The 12,349-nt window shown below is 43.1% G+C and overlaps 1 protein-coding gene across 2 annotated transcripts in view; it reads left to right on the top strand.

Moving 5' to 3' along the window:
- Nucleotides 1-12,349, top strand: part of SPSB4 (splA/ryanodine receptor domain and SOCS box containing 4) — a 181,907-nt gene that overhangs the window by 103,727 nt on the left and 65,831 nt on the right. Inside the window, exon 1 of one of the 2 annotated variants that reach the window (XM_079975934.1) lies at nucleotides 10,620-11,490. The exons of the other annotated variant lie outside the window; for it this stretch is intronic. The gene's annotated coding sequence lies outside the window, so the exon portion shown is untranslated. Of the gene's footprint in view, nucleotides 1-10,619; nucleotides 11,491-12,349 lie in introns of those variants that run through there. 2 annotated transcript variants of the gene reach the window in all.

Here is a 12,349-nt window from a genome sequence, read left to right as displayed (position 1 = left end):
TTATGGGTTTGTTGTTTTTTTACTTGAATTGCCTCATCCTTCAAAATAAATTCAAATGTTTGATAGTAGAAAATTCCAGTTGATCACTAAGAAACTTTGATGAAAGGAAAGCCAAACAATGGGAGCAGATAATATATTCTAGCATTCAGAAATACAGGACAAAGGAAGTTCCGGGGTGCAGGGAACATTCCTTGAGTAGTTCAGAGCTTTAACTTTTGGGGGCCAATAAAATGTCCTGAGTTTCTGATGGATAAATCACTTCAAATATTCACAAACAGTAGGATTGCCATATTTCAAAAAGCAAAAACCAGTTGTTTTTGGGTTGTTGCTTTTTTTACAAAAAAACTGTGATTTTTGGATCGACTTGCTTAAGATCCAGGACAAAGAGCCACCTTTTGGAAATCCCTGCCCCCCCCCCCCAACACTTTGGTTTGTTATAGTTCTGTTCTGTAAAGAAGATACTAGGATGCCTCCAGAGCAGCCTTTCCCACCTGGTGCCCTCCAGATATTTTGGACCACAACTCCCATCAGCCCCAGCTGGCTAATTTAATAGTGCACAGCCTCCATTTACAGGAGGGTCCCACCCACTTCAACATACCCTCTAACATTTTTCTGATGAAAATAGGGACGTCCCATTCCATAATGATAATTTTACTATTTATATCCCACACATCTTACTAGGTTTCCCCAACCACTCTGGGCAGGCTCCAACATATATTAAAACATAACAAAACATTTTAAAAAAACACCTTCCCTATACAGGATTGCCTTCAGACAGCTTGGGGGGTGGATAACTCCATACCCTCCAACATTTCTCCAATGAAAATAGGGACATCCTAAGGAAAAGTGGGACATTCTGGGATCAAATGAGAAATAGGGACACTTGGAGGGTCTGCGTTAAAACTTTTGGGACACACAGCTTTAATGTCAGAGGAGCAGCTATATGAAAGTGATTGCAGTCCTGTAAAGACCTGGCAACTTGGCTTGCTAATTCTGTATCTGCAAAAGCTACATTTTATTTGTTAAATCTTCAGAAACAAATGCTTAATTCAAGGGTAGAAAGGCTTGCTTAGTTGGCCCGTGTGTATTGTGTGTGTTTCACCTTTGTTCACCATCTGTCCCAGCTAAAACTGATGGCTGCCATCTGAGGAGGACTTCCTGATGTTCAGCTCTCTGTTAGATGATCCTGTGTTCTCCCCCACCCTCTTTTGCTGGGGGGGGGTGGAATACCACACACACGACAAAAGACAGCGGGCAGCCTTTGTGTGGTGCACATGTCCATATCCCCAAGGATCCTTTGTATTTGCACCCTTACTAGCCGTCTTTTGTGTTCTTAGCCCCCAGATGGTTTTCAGCAGCCACATAGCCCTTGTATATTCAAACTCAGTAATAGGTGATACAGTGTTTTTCAGGCTTTAAAACTAAATAGGCACTTTCAAGTTTTAAAAAGCAAGTGGGCACATTGGCCAAAACATACATATTTGTGCAAAACTCAGTAAAGCAACTAATTTAAACTAAAGACTCAAGGAGATTATTAAGCATAATTGAAAGCCTTTTGTTGAAGTAAGCTCTTCTCTCTCTCTCTCTCTCTCTCTTTCTCTCTCTCTCTCTCACACACACACACACAAACTTGTAATAATATAATAATCTGTGGTTCAGGAAATACAATTCAGTAAGATAGGAAGTGAAATAAAATAACTCTGTAGGCCTTATTTGCTATTCCAGATATATTGTATTTTGATTGTTTGTTTTACTGGCAGTACATTTGCAGGAATCAATCTTCAAGACTCTTTATGTAAATGTATTCCCTGATATTTTAAATCAGCTATCATGGTCGCTCAAAGTCTTTGTGTATCATTTGGTTTAGGCGAGCAAAAACAGTGCCAGAGAAGATTGATTTGCTAATCATAAAACTTTGTTCTCTTAATTTTTGACTCTGTCCCAGTATACATCATGATAATTATGGGGGGGGGGGGAATCAAACCCTATTAATCAAACTCAGATATAGCAGCACTTTTGTTTGCATGATACTTTGGCAGGAAGATAATTAAATAAATAAACCAAGGTCAGTGGACGGGCTTGTGGGAAGCTGAGTAATTTTGGATCTGGGCCACACTGAACAAAGCCCTCAGGGGGATTATTTGCAGAGTCTTGCAATATGTGTGCGCGCACACACAGACACACACAATATATATATGGCAAAATACTAACTGAATGTTTTAAGATGAAGCAGCTGAAATATGTAACCTGACTCCAGTAATATGCCTTGCTACAATGAAAATGTCCATGGAACTAAAGCTGGTTCTTACTCTTGAATCCCTAAATGGCTTAAGACACAGAATACTTAGGGACTGTCTCTTTCCATATCATCCTGACCCCTTCCAAAGAAGCTTGTTTGAGCGAGACAAGAAGGAGGCCCTGTCATGGCTACACCTTGATTATAGAATATCTTGCCCCATGAAGTACAATTGGACCACTCTATCATTTTCAGTCTGTTATATAAGACTGTTCAGGTTTGTGGGGTATTAGGGGAGGGTTACTACCTCTGGTAGGGACACGGATGGTGCTGTAGTCTAAACCACTGAGCCTCTTGGGCTTGGCGATCAGAAGGTCGGCGGTACAAATCCCCAAGATGGGGTGAGCTCCCGTTGCTCTGCCCCAGGTCCTGCCAACCTAGCAGTTTGAAAGCACATCAGTGCAAGTAGATAAATAGGTACCGCTGTGGCAGGAAAGAAAACAGCATTTCCGCGTGCTCTGGCTTCTGTCATGGTGTCCCATTGCACCAGAAGCAGTTTAGTCATGCAGACCACATGAACCGGAAAGCTGTCTGTGGACAAACGCCAGCTCCCTCGGCCTGAAAGTGAGATGAGCACTGCAACCCCATAGTCGCCTCTGACTGGTCCTTTACCTTTACCTTACTACCTCTGGTGAGGGACACATCATGTCCATCTGGGGTAGTTTGCCCACCTTTGGTCCCTGCCCAATACTCAACTCTCACTGGTGGTTCCTAGAAGCTCTCAGCCTGTGACAGGAGACTCTTTTTTGCTCAGGTATTTCAATGTGTTGGATCTTCCTTCGCAGGGTTCCATTCTTGTTTTCTGGCTTTTTCTGATTTTATTGAGTTCACAGCCTTTATGGAGGCTGCTTCTAAGATTCCATATTGCTTTCTTTTTTTACTGTGCTTTCTTGTATTTGTTATTTTAAACTGTATGCTGTCTTGGGAGTTTTGTACTAAACAGCAGCCGATAATCTTCTCAAGCAAATAAATAAATAAAACAAAGTGATGCATAAGCTGTTCTGAGCTCCTTGCAGGAAGCGTAAGAAATATGAGTAAGCAAGGGAGAATGCAGTCGTTTTTTTTAACTTGCTCCTAGTTAGGTGCTATACAGAGCTGTGAGTGGCTGGGGGGATATAATGATGAATTGTTGCAGGCATTTGTGTTTCTGTTTATGTAGCACAGGAGACGGTGCTTAATGAAGGAAATAAAAATTTAGTGAAGTGATATGAACTGTGGCTTATTCAATATGCTAATTAAAGAGTTCACTTTTACATGACCCAGCATAGTGGAAAAATGTCTACTGAATCTGGAAGCTTGGGTGGAAGTGTTTTAATATGAGTTCTGCTATCCAAATGCACATGGCTGATTAGCTCCCCATTTTTCTGGATCAGATATGATGAGTGAAATTGACACCCAGCCAATTTTCTTGGGAGTGACACTGATTCAGATCTTAGGAAATGGGTCTTGCAAATCCTGACTAACTTAAACCAGAGTACCTTAGTCTGCTTTTCCACTATATGGTTGCAGAGTGGTACTAAGTCTCCTGGTCAATGACATTCTCCATGTAGGACTGAGAAAAATGTTAGCTGTGGGATTTGAGGGAACTATTTTATCTTGGTACTTCTGAATACAGTGGTACCTCGGGTTACATACGCTTCATGTTACATATGCTTCAGGTTACAGACTCTGCTAACCCAGAAATAGTGCTTCAGGTTAAGAACTTTGCTTCAGGATGAAAACAGAAATCATGTGGTGGCGGTGCGGCAGCAGCAGGAGGCCCCATTAGCTAAAGTGGTGCTTCAGGTTAAGAACAGTTTCAGGTTAAGTTCGGACCTCCGGAACGAATTAAGTACTTAACCCAAAGTACCACTGAAAATAACTCAGTTCCTTCTTAAAGATTCAAGCATCTTTTGGGCAAGGGTTTTCACGATCCTATTGGCCATGGAAGAAAACAACAGATATTTATAAGGACACAACCCCTGCCATTTCTCCACAGATTCCGTCAGTGTGAGGGAATCATAGAACCATAGAGTTGGAAGGCTCATCTAGTCCAACCCCTTGCAATGCAGGAATCTCAACTAAAGCATCTATGGCAGATGGCCACCCAACCTCTGCTTAAAACCAGCCATGCTGCCCCTCTGTACTCTCTTCTCTTCACTGCAATCCTGTTGTTTGTGTGTGTGCATGTCCTTGGTTAGGAATGGCAAACCACTGGTCATGCTGGCTGAAGGTGATGGAATTTGGGAATCCAACATCTGGAGGGCCACATACGGTACTTTCCATCTCTGCTACAGGTGCCTTCACAGGCCTCTTAGTTTACCGTGGTGTTGTGCATAGGCTCATTCTGGACTACACATCAAGGTTTTGCAGAGTATATTCCATCACTTTTTGGACTCTTGAGCCACTCTTTTGAATAGGTTTTTTTTTTTTTGTAAAGAAAAAAAAATACAGGATATATGGATCTATTCAATACTGATTCAGTCTCCTTTTCTGGGAGCTCTACATTTGCCCGAACTCAGTGATATTATACTTCCAGTGTGTTGGAGGAAAGGGAGCCCATCTTTTCTGCTAAGCTGTGTACAGAATGGATGAAACAGGAGTTGCAAAAATGCTTTCTCCACTTTACATGGAGAAATAGTTTTATATTAGCATCCTTGATCCACGGAGAAATCAAATTACGTTAGCTGAACCTGACATAACCTTAAGGACTGCAACTTTGATGAGAGTGAGGCATGAGCAAAGCGTAAAAGGAATTGTGAAGGCATTTCTTTTACTTTGGAATGTTTCCTGTAAACAGTCAGGAAAACAGATATTTGGTTTGTGCTTGCTTCATTGCTGGGGCTCAAAAGAGTTTATTTTGTTCCAAGGCTTGCAGGCCTGTTGATATCATAGTCTGATTTTTCACACAATGACAAGCACTGTTTATAAGGCAACTGGATTTTTTAAAAATAATAATCACAAATCATTTCTCGAAAGATTACACTTGGCTACAGACCTGAAAGCAAGACAGCTCTTCCTAGAAAATGAGAATGAATCTGGCCAACATTAATTAAGTTATCATGGCCTGTACTGCTTTTATGATACCTATATTTGCAATGTATTCAGAGAAGCAATGAACCATAAAAGCAAGAGATTACCTACCATTCTTTTCTCAGTTTCTTCAAAAGACTAAGACAAAAATCTGAAGCTGCCTTCACTTTGGCCATATTCATGCCCTACGATTAAAGCACATGACTCCCCCCAAAGGATCCTGGGAACTGTAGTTTAAGGGTGCTAGGAATTGTAGCTCTGTGTAGGGTAAATCACGTTTCCCAGGATCACTGTGATATATGGGAGAAATATGGTTTCAGGAACACAAATGGAGAACTGGCTTTTCCTAAAGGGTGTGCACACACTCATGCTCATGTACCCACAATGTTTTTAGGTACATCCATGTGAGTTAAGTGCATATGGGATGTTTGTGTACTCATGTTTCTATGCCCCATTCCAGCATTACATAGCAATAAAACTAAGTTTGCTACCAAATATCCTATGCGTTTCCTATCAGAATTCTGTGAGCAGAGCTATCAGTGTCAATTTCCCTGAGACAATACCTCTTGAGGCTTGACAAAGTAGTGTTGATAACCCATATTGTTCTGGATATCCATCTCAATGGGAGCTAAGATGACCCAAACTGTGATAGGTGGAGATGATTCATGCTTATTCTGATGGCGAGGACAAGCCAAAAGTCTGTGCAAAAAAATAAATTAAAGGAAGCAGAAGCTGTAGACTACATCAAAATAAGAAAAGGATAAAGTTGTGCTTTTTGGAGCTCTGAAGGAGCTGGCTGTTCCCCTAGAGAAGACCTGATGTGGGTGCAATGAACTTTTGTGGACTACATTTCCCTTCATCAGGTGTATGAAGTGTTATCCTGACTATGTAACTATATATATATACAGTGGATGGAGGGAGTTATGCACAACGAGATCAGAGGGAAATGCAATGCAGTAAGGTAATAATTTACATTATTAACAGCAGCCATTCCTGAAACAGTTGTTGTTGACAATAACAGATACCTTGGCATTTGTAAACTAATTTATGCATGTATTGTGATCAAAACCAAGTCACAAGTGATAGCACCGGGCATTTGGATGAACTGTAATTCTGTGATTTCATGGTGCAATCTCCCTTGATGTTTTTAGAATCAATAAAAAGCTTGCTGGAATGAAAAAACCTTTAGGGACCATTTAAAAGCCACTGGGGGGGGGGGCGCAAGTTAAATTCTTGGGCAGGAACTTCACAAGTATAGAGCCACCACTGAAAAGTCCCTATTTCTAGTATCTACTTACTTGACGAACTTTAGTGGTCTGCACAAGAACAGAGTCTCTGAGGACAATCTTGGGCAGTGGCAGTGCGGTGCTGATGGTGCTTTTTTTGCCTACTTGTCCTGCGAGTGATTTTTCCTTTTGAACATATACTCTCACAAAAATCCCTTAGCAACACACAGAGAGAAAGACACACACACTTCTTTCTTCCCTTTATACACATATACCACATCTCTTTCAAAATCAGTCGCTTTGGCAGTGTTTCTGTGTGAGAAAGGTCAGGTTCTGAAGAAGTTGAAAATGGATAATGCTACTGAGAGTATCGCTGATCCTCTTTTAAGGAGAGTTATGTAAGTTGTCAGAGGAAGTGTTTGGATTTTATATACGCTGTCATAGCAGCTTTCCACTTTAAGTGAAGCATATACCATCTTCAGTAATGAAATAATGGTTGTAGCACAGACAGTTGCTATTTTTAACATGCTGGGGATAAACCTTGACAAAAGTATGTGCTCTTTTCGGCAGATGATAATATGCTGGTTGGGAGCCTGCATGAAAGCTTTCTATTTACCACATTATGTTATAACGTAGAAGTTAAACAGTGTTTCATTAGGGGTCATTTTTTAAAGAAAAAAAAAACCATTGTACCGTAACTTTTACTAGCAGTTCACTTATTTTTGAGAGTCCCATGGACTGCAAGAAGATCAAACCTATCCATTCTTAAGGAAATCAGCCCTGAGTGCTCACTGGAAGGACAGATCGTGAAGCTGAGGCTCCAATACTTTGGCCACCTCATGAGAAGAGAAGACTCCCTGGAAAAGACCCTGATGTTGGGAAAGATGGGGGGCACAAGGAGAAGGGGACGACAGAGGACGAGATGGTTGGACAGTGTTCTTGAAGCTACCAGCATGAGTTTGACCAAACTGCGGGAGGCAGTGGAAGACAGAAGTGCCTGGCGTGCTCTGGTCCATGGGGTCACGAAGAGTCGGACATGATTAAACGACTAAACAACAACAACACTTATTTTTCATTGGCACATCAATACAGCATAAGAAGAGCCCTGTTGGGTCAGGCCAGTGGCCCATCTCATCCAGCACCCTGTTCTCACATAGCCAACGAAGCAGATTCCTATGGGAAGCTAACAAGCAGGACTTGAACCCAGTAGCACTCTCCTCACATGCGAGTAGCCCCAGCACCTGGTATTCAGGAACAAAATGCAGTCTTATCTTGGATCCTGGACGCCTTGGTACTTGGGATGTTTTGGTTCCTGAATGCCGCAAACCCAGAAGTGATTGTTCTGGTTTGCAAACGTTCTTTGGAACCCGAACATCCAACGCGGCTTCTGTGGCTTCCGATTGGCTGCAGGAGCTTCCTGCAGCCAATCATCAGCCACACTTTGGTTTCCAAACATTTTGGAAGTCGAACGGACTTCCAGAATGGATTCTGTTCGACTTCCAAGGTACAACTGTATAGGTTTCTGATGTAGTCTGTAACACTGAAGGGAATGCATACTTTTCTGTCTGTTTATCAATAAAAAAGTACAATACTGACTTTGAAAGGTAGGTTTTCATTAAAAGATTTTCCATAAGTAACAAAAGGTCATTCAGTGTCTCTTGTTTTCAAATCATAGAATCCTTCATACAGGTCAACTGCAGTCAGGTTGAGGAAATTTTTTTTTATAGACAATGTGGGGTTGAGGAGGAAAGAGAAATGGGGAATGGGGGGAGTCGAGGGAGACACTAAACTTTCATTCTTTACATAGTACATGAGTGGAGCTTTTTTTCAGCATCACATGGATAGGCATCTTGTTTTTGTTGGTGCAAGAGATCAGAGGGTCCAAGTCGTAGTTGGTTGCAGCATGTTTTGATTGTGTGTGAGCAGGGGGTGGGGTGTTGCTGGGTTAAGTTAGCCATACTGATTCATAGAACCACAGAACTGTAGAACTGGAAGGGACCCCAAGGGTCATCTAGTCCAGTGTTTCTCAACTTTTGGTCGCCAGCTGTTTTTGGACTACAACTCCCATCATCCCTAGCTAGCAAGGCCAGTGGCTAGGAATGATGGGTGCTGTAGTCCAAAAACAGCTGGAGACTCCAGGTTGGGAAACATGGATAGTCCAACCCATTGCAATGCAGGAAATCTTACAGTACTTATTTCAAGATATAACATGCTATACACAAGGAAAGCTGCTTTAGCCAAATTCCAGTGGCCGCAATGAAGTCATCCAGACACTATATATTATATTGGCCATGTAGTCAATTGTGTCAGGGTTATAATCCAAAGGCACATGATGCAGCAATCTTGTTTAGGCTAATCAGGTTCTGGTCTGTGCCTCGATGGGAGAATGCCTGGTAAATGTATGAACATTGCACTGAGCTCAATAAAAGAACGGTGGGATAAAGGTAGAGTGAATAAATAACTCATTTGTCTTGATTGCATGGGGTTAGAGTTAGACTTCCATTTCTGTAACAAGACTTCTTCCACCTCTGCTGTCCTCCTGTGCACCCTCAGCATTTGGGAACCCTCTGGAGCATATTTGTATGGGAAAAGGGGAGGAAGGGGAAATCCTATTGTGCAAGGAGAACACCTCAGGCACAGCACTGGAAATAACACACGGTATTTTAAGTTTAACAGTATGCTGAACTATATGTTGATCTGAAATGGAGATGACTGAAGTAAATGAAAACTGAACTTTAGCAGAGTACCTATTGATTTATGGAAGCTTTTGAGAGCATTGAGCATGACAATATTGCAAGAGTATGAGTCCTCTTTTTGATTAGCTGCTCCACACAATTGCTATAGTAGAAACACCCTTGCCTAGAAAATGTATATTATGACATAGCTAATACATACAAATAGTAAATAAATTAAGAAATAGCACTGCTATTTCAAACAAAACTGCCTTAAAGATAGACTGGATTTAAGAGACTCTTCAGAGTAAAGAACAGCACAACTTTTAGAAGATATCTGAAGGCAGCCTTATATTGGCTAGTTTTTAATACTTGATGTTTTATTGTTTTTATATTTTCCTGGAACCAGCCCAGAGTGGTTGGGGAAACCCAGTCAGATGGGTAGGGTATAAATAATAAAATATTACTATTAATAATAATAATAATCCAAATGGCTTTGAAGCAGGAGGAATAATCCACCCTATAATTAAAAATCAGAATCCTTTTCAAAATATTTTTATTTCATGCATGTTTAAATCACCCTTGAATTCCTCCCAACTGAACACAGGATCTGTTAAATCTGCCCTTTTGTGTAAACAAAACAGGTCCGCCCTGGAAAAAGGTGGTGGTGAAAGACAAATAAAAATAAAATCACATTTTTTAGGGGGAGGGAATACTATATCACTGCTGATAAATTGTAATATTTGCAAGGGAACCACTCTCATGAAAAGAGGTGTTTTGAATTCCTGAAACTTAAAAACTGAAAGGACGGACCCAATTTAAATGAATGCAAATTAAGAAAGAACAACTGTTCCACTTGTTGAGCTCCCATTATGTCCAGCATAAGTGAAAAATAGCATCTATGCTTTTTCATAAAGCACAGACAAAAAAAGGAGTACTCTCGGTCAGCTCAAGCCAGCCCAAGCCAGAGCGGCAAATGTCAAAAGGGTGCGTAGTACCCAGCTTGGTTCTTTTGGCACAGGAGGCAGAAAATCCCACACGCAGCTCTTCCCCGCCCTGGCAGTAAAAATACAACGGTAATACATGCATCTGCTCTCCCTCTTCACCTCACCCCAGTGTCCCCTAAAGCCAGGGAATAAATAACTCTGCAAAACACCCCATTCAGAAGACAAAACAAAACTGGATGTTCTAAAACAAAAAAACCTTGAATGGCTAGTGACACAATAGACAAGCCACACCCTTGTAAGAACTCTCCCATGCGCCTAAAATTGCAAAAACTACCCCACCCCCCACCTTTCCAGAGGTTGACTCGCACCGATTATGCGCAAGGGGTTAAATAATGCAGCTTCCCCGCCTGGTGTAAAACGCCGGCCAGGGAACTCTGGTGTGGCACGCCGGCAGGAAACGCAGCCTGTGCCACCGTTGGCGAGGAGATCCGCTGCCCTTTTGCAGCCTGTTGGTGTGGACTCGGGTGTCTGGGGCGCGCGCGCGTATGTGTGCGCGCTTGCTTGCTTCTCTGCCTGTAGGCTAAATGGTCGTGTTTTTTTGCGGTGGGGTGGGGGGAGGTTAGAAAAAAAGAGAGAGGAGAGAGAGAGAAGGGGCGTCACCATCTGTTCTTAATTCCCTGGCCATTGGATTAGTAGCCTTCGGTGATGAGATCAGCAGGATCAGCTTTCAGGATGGGGCACCGGCCTGGCTTCAGCGACAGGCTCTTCCCATCTGGGCTGTCTGTGTCATGAAGGAGGGAGGAGGAGGAGGAGGAGGGCAGAGGAGAAAGCGGAGGCACAAAAGCGACGGCAGCCTTTGAAGGAGCAGCCGCGAGGCGGGCGGGCGCGCGGGCCGGAGAAGCACCAGGACCGGCTCGCTCCCAGGCCACTCTTCCTTCTGGGGAAGAGTTTCCAGCGGGGAGTTTCCTGTCTGCGCCTCTGTCGTCTCCGGCGGGCGCGTGGAGCGCGGCAAGCGGGGCCTTGGCGCGAGTCGCCTCCAACTTCTCTCCAAAGTCTCCGCAGCCTCCCCCCTTTTTTTAAGTGGGTGGTGCGCGGAATATTAACCTGCCTGGATCCGTCTGGTGCCTCCGCCACTTTTCAGGGAAATGCTCTCGGGAAGTCCCAAGAAGATCTCGTGCTGTTGTTGTCTGTTGCCTTCCTAGAGGCTTGCGCGCTCTCCTCTCCTCTCCACCAGCATTCCTGGATTTTGTCTCGAACATCCGAAAAGACAAGAGAGAGAGAGAGGGAAAAGTAATAACCCGGGATCCAGCCAGAGATGCTTTTCTGGTCCCTTGGAGGTAAGTTTTCGGAAGAGGGGCCGCTCCCCGAGGCTGCTTTACGCACAGCCGGACTCCAAAATAGCCATGGCTCTGTTCAGCTCCAGTTAGTTACAAGGGGTGATGCTGGAACAAGAAAAGGCTCGTTTTTGAGACTCGGGAGCGAAAGGCTAAGGGAGCAGTTCAGAACTTTTCCAGCCCTTGCTTTGGCGTATGTGATCATAGCCAACGCTGGCCATGCTCAAGAGTAAACTCATTGAAGTCAATGGATTCAAACGTGCCCATTGATTTCAGTGGATCTGCTTTGCGAATGACTAGCGTAGGCTATTTTTCCCCCATTAAAAAAATCTTTGGTCTGTCCAGTCTTGTAGCAGCGAGCTAAGCAAACGGTTTTTCGGATAAATAAGCGCCTTATTGTCCCTGGCCAAGTGGTTTGTGACAGGCAGTCGCTGAAGGTTTTGTTAGCAACTTCTCAAACGAGCGATTGTGAAAGAGTCCTGAGCGAGATCTGTGCAGTTGTCCTTAGCAAAAGTGAGGCAGGAGTTTTTCTCTCACGAATCAAAGCTAAGCTTGCTCTTTTTTTCTGGCGGGAGTGGGGTGGGGAGGGGGAAGGGTGACTTTTTAGATTTGTAGGAACTGGAGGCTTCTGAAAGGCATCAGTTCTGCTCATGCCTTTCCCAGAGATGTTCTGCAGAATTGCTGAAATTCCATTCAGAACGCCCCACATCTCATGCTATATTGTGTGGGGTTTCACTAATGACCCCTATTGAATTTCTCAGACACCAAATCTCATTCATTCTAGAAAAAGGAAGCGGGTGGTGGGGAAGCAGAACAATATTCTGATTTTAGTACCTGTACCTTTAGGATAGCAAGTAATTTT

This window comes from Podarcis cretensis (assembly GCF_951804945.1).
Source record: "Podarcis cretensis genome assembly, chromosome: 5".
NCBI classification, from domain to species: Eukaryota; Metazoa; Chordata; class Lepidosauria; order Squamata; family Lacertidae; genus Podarcis; species Podarcis cretensis.
This window is presented reverse-complemented; position numbering and strand designations above follow the sequence as displayed.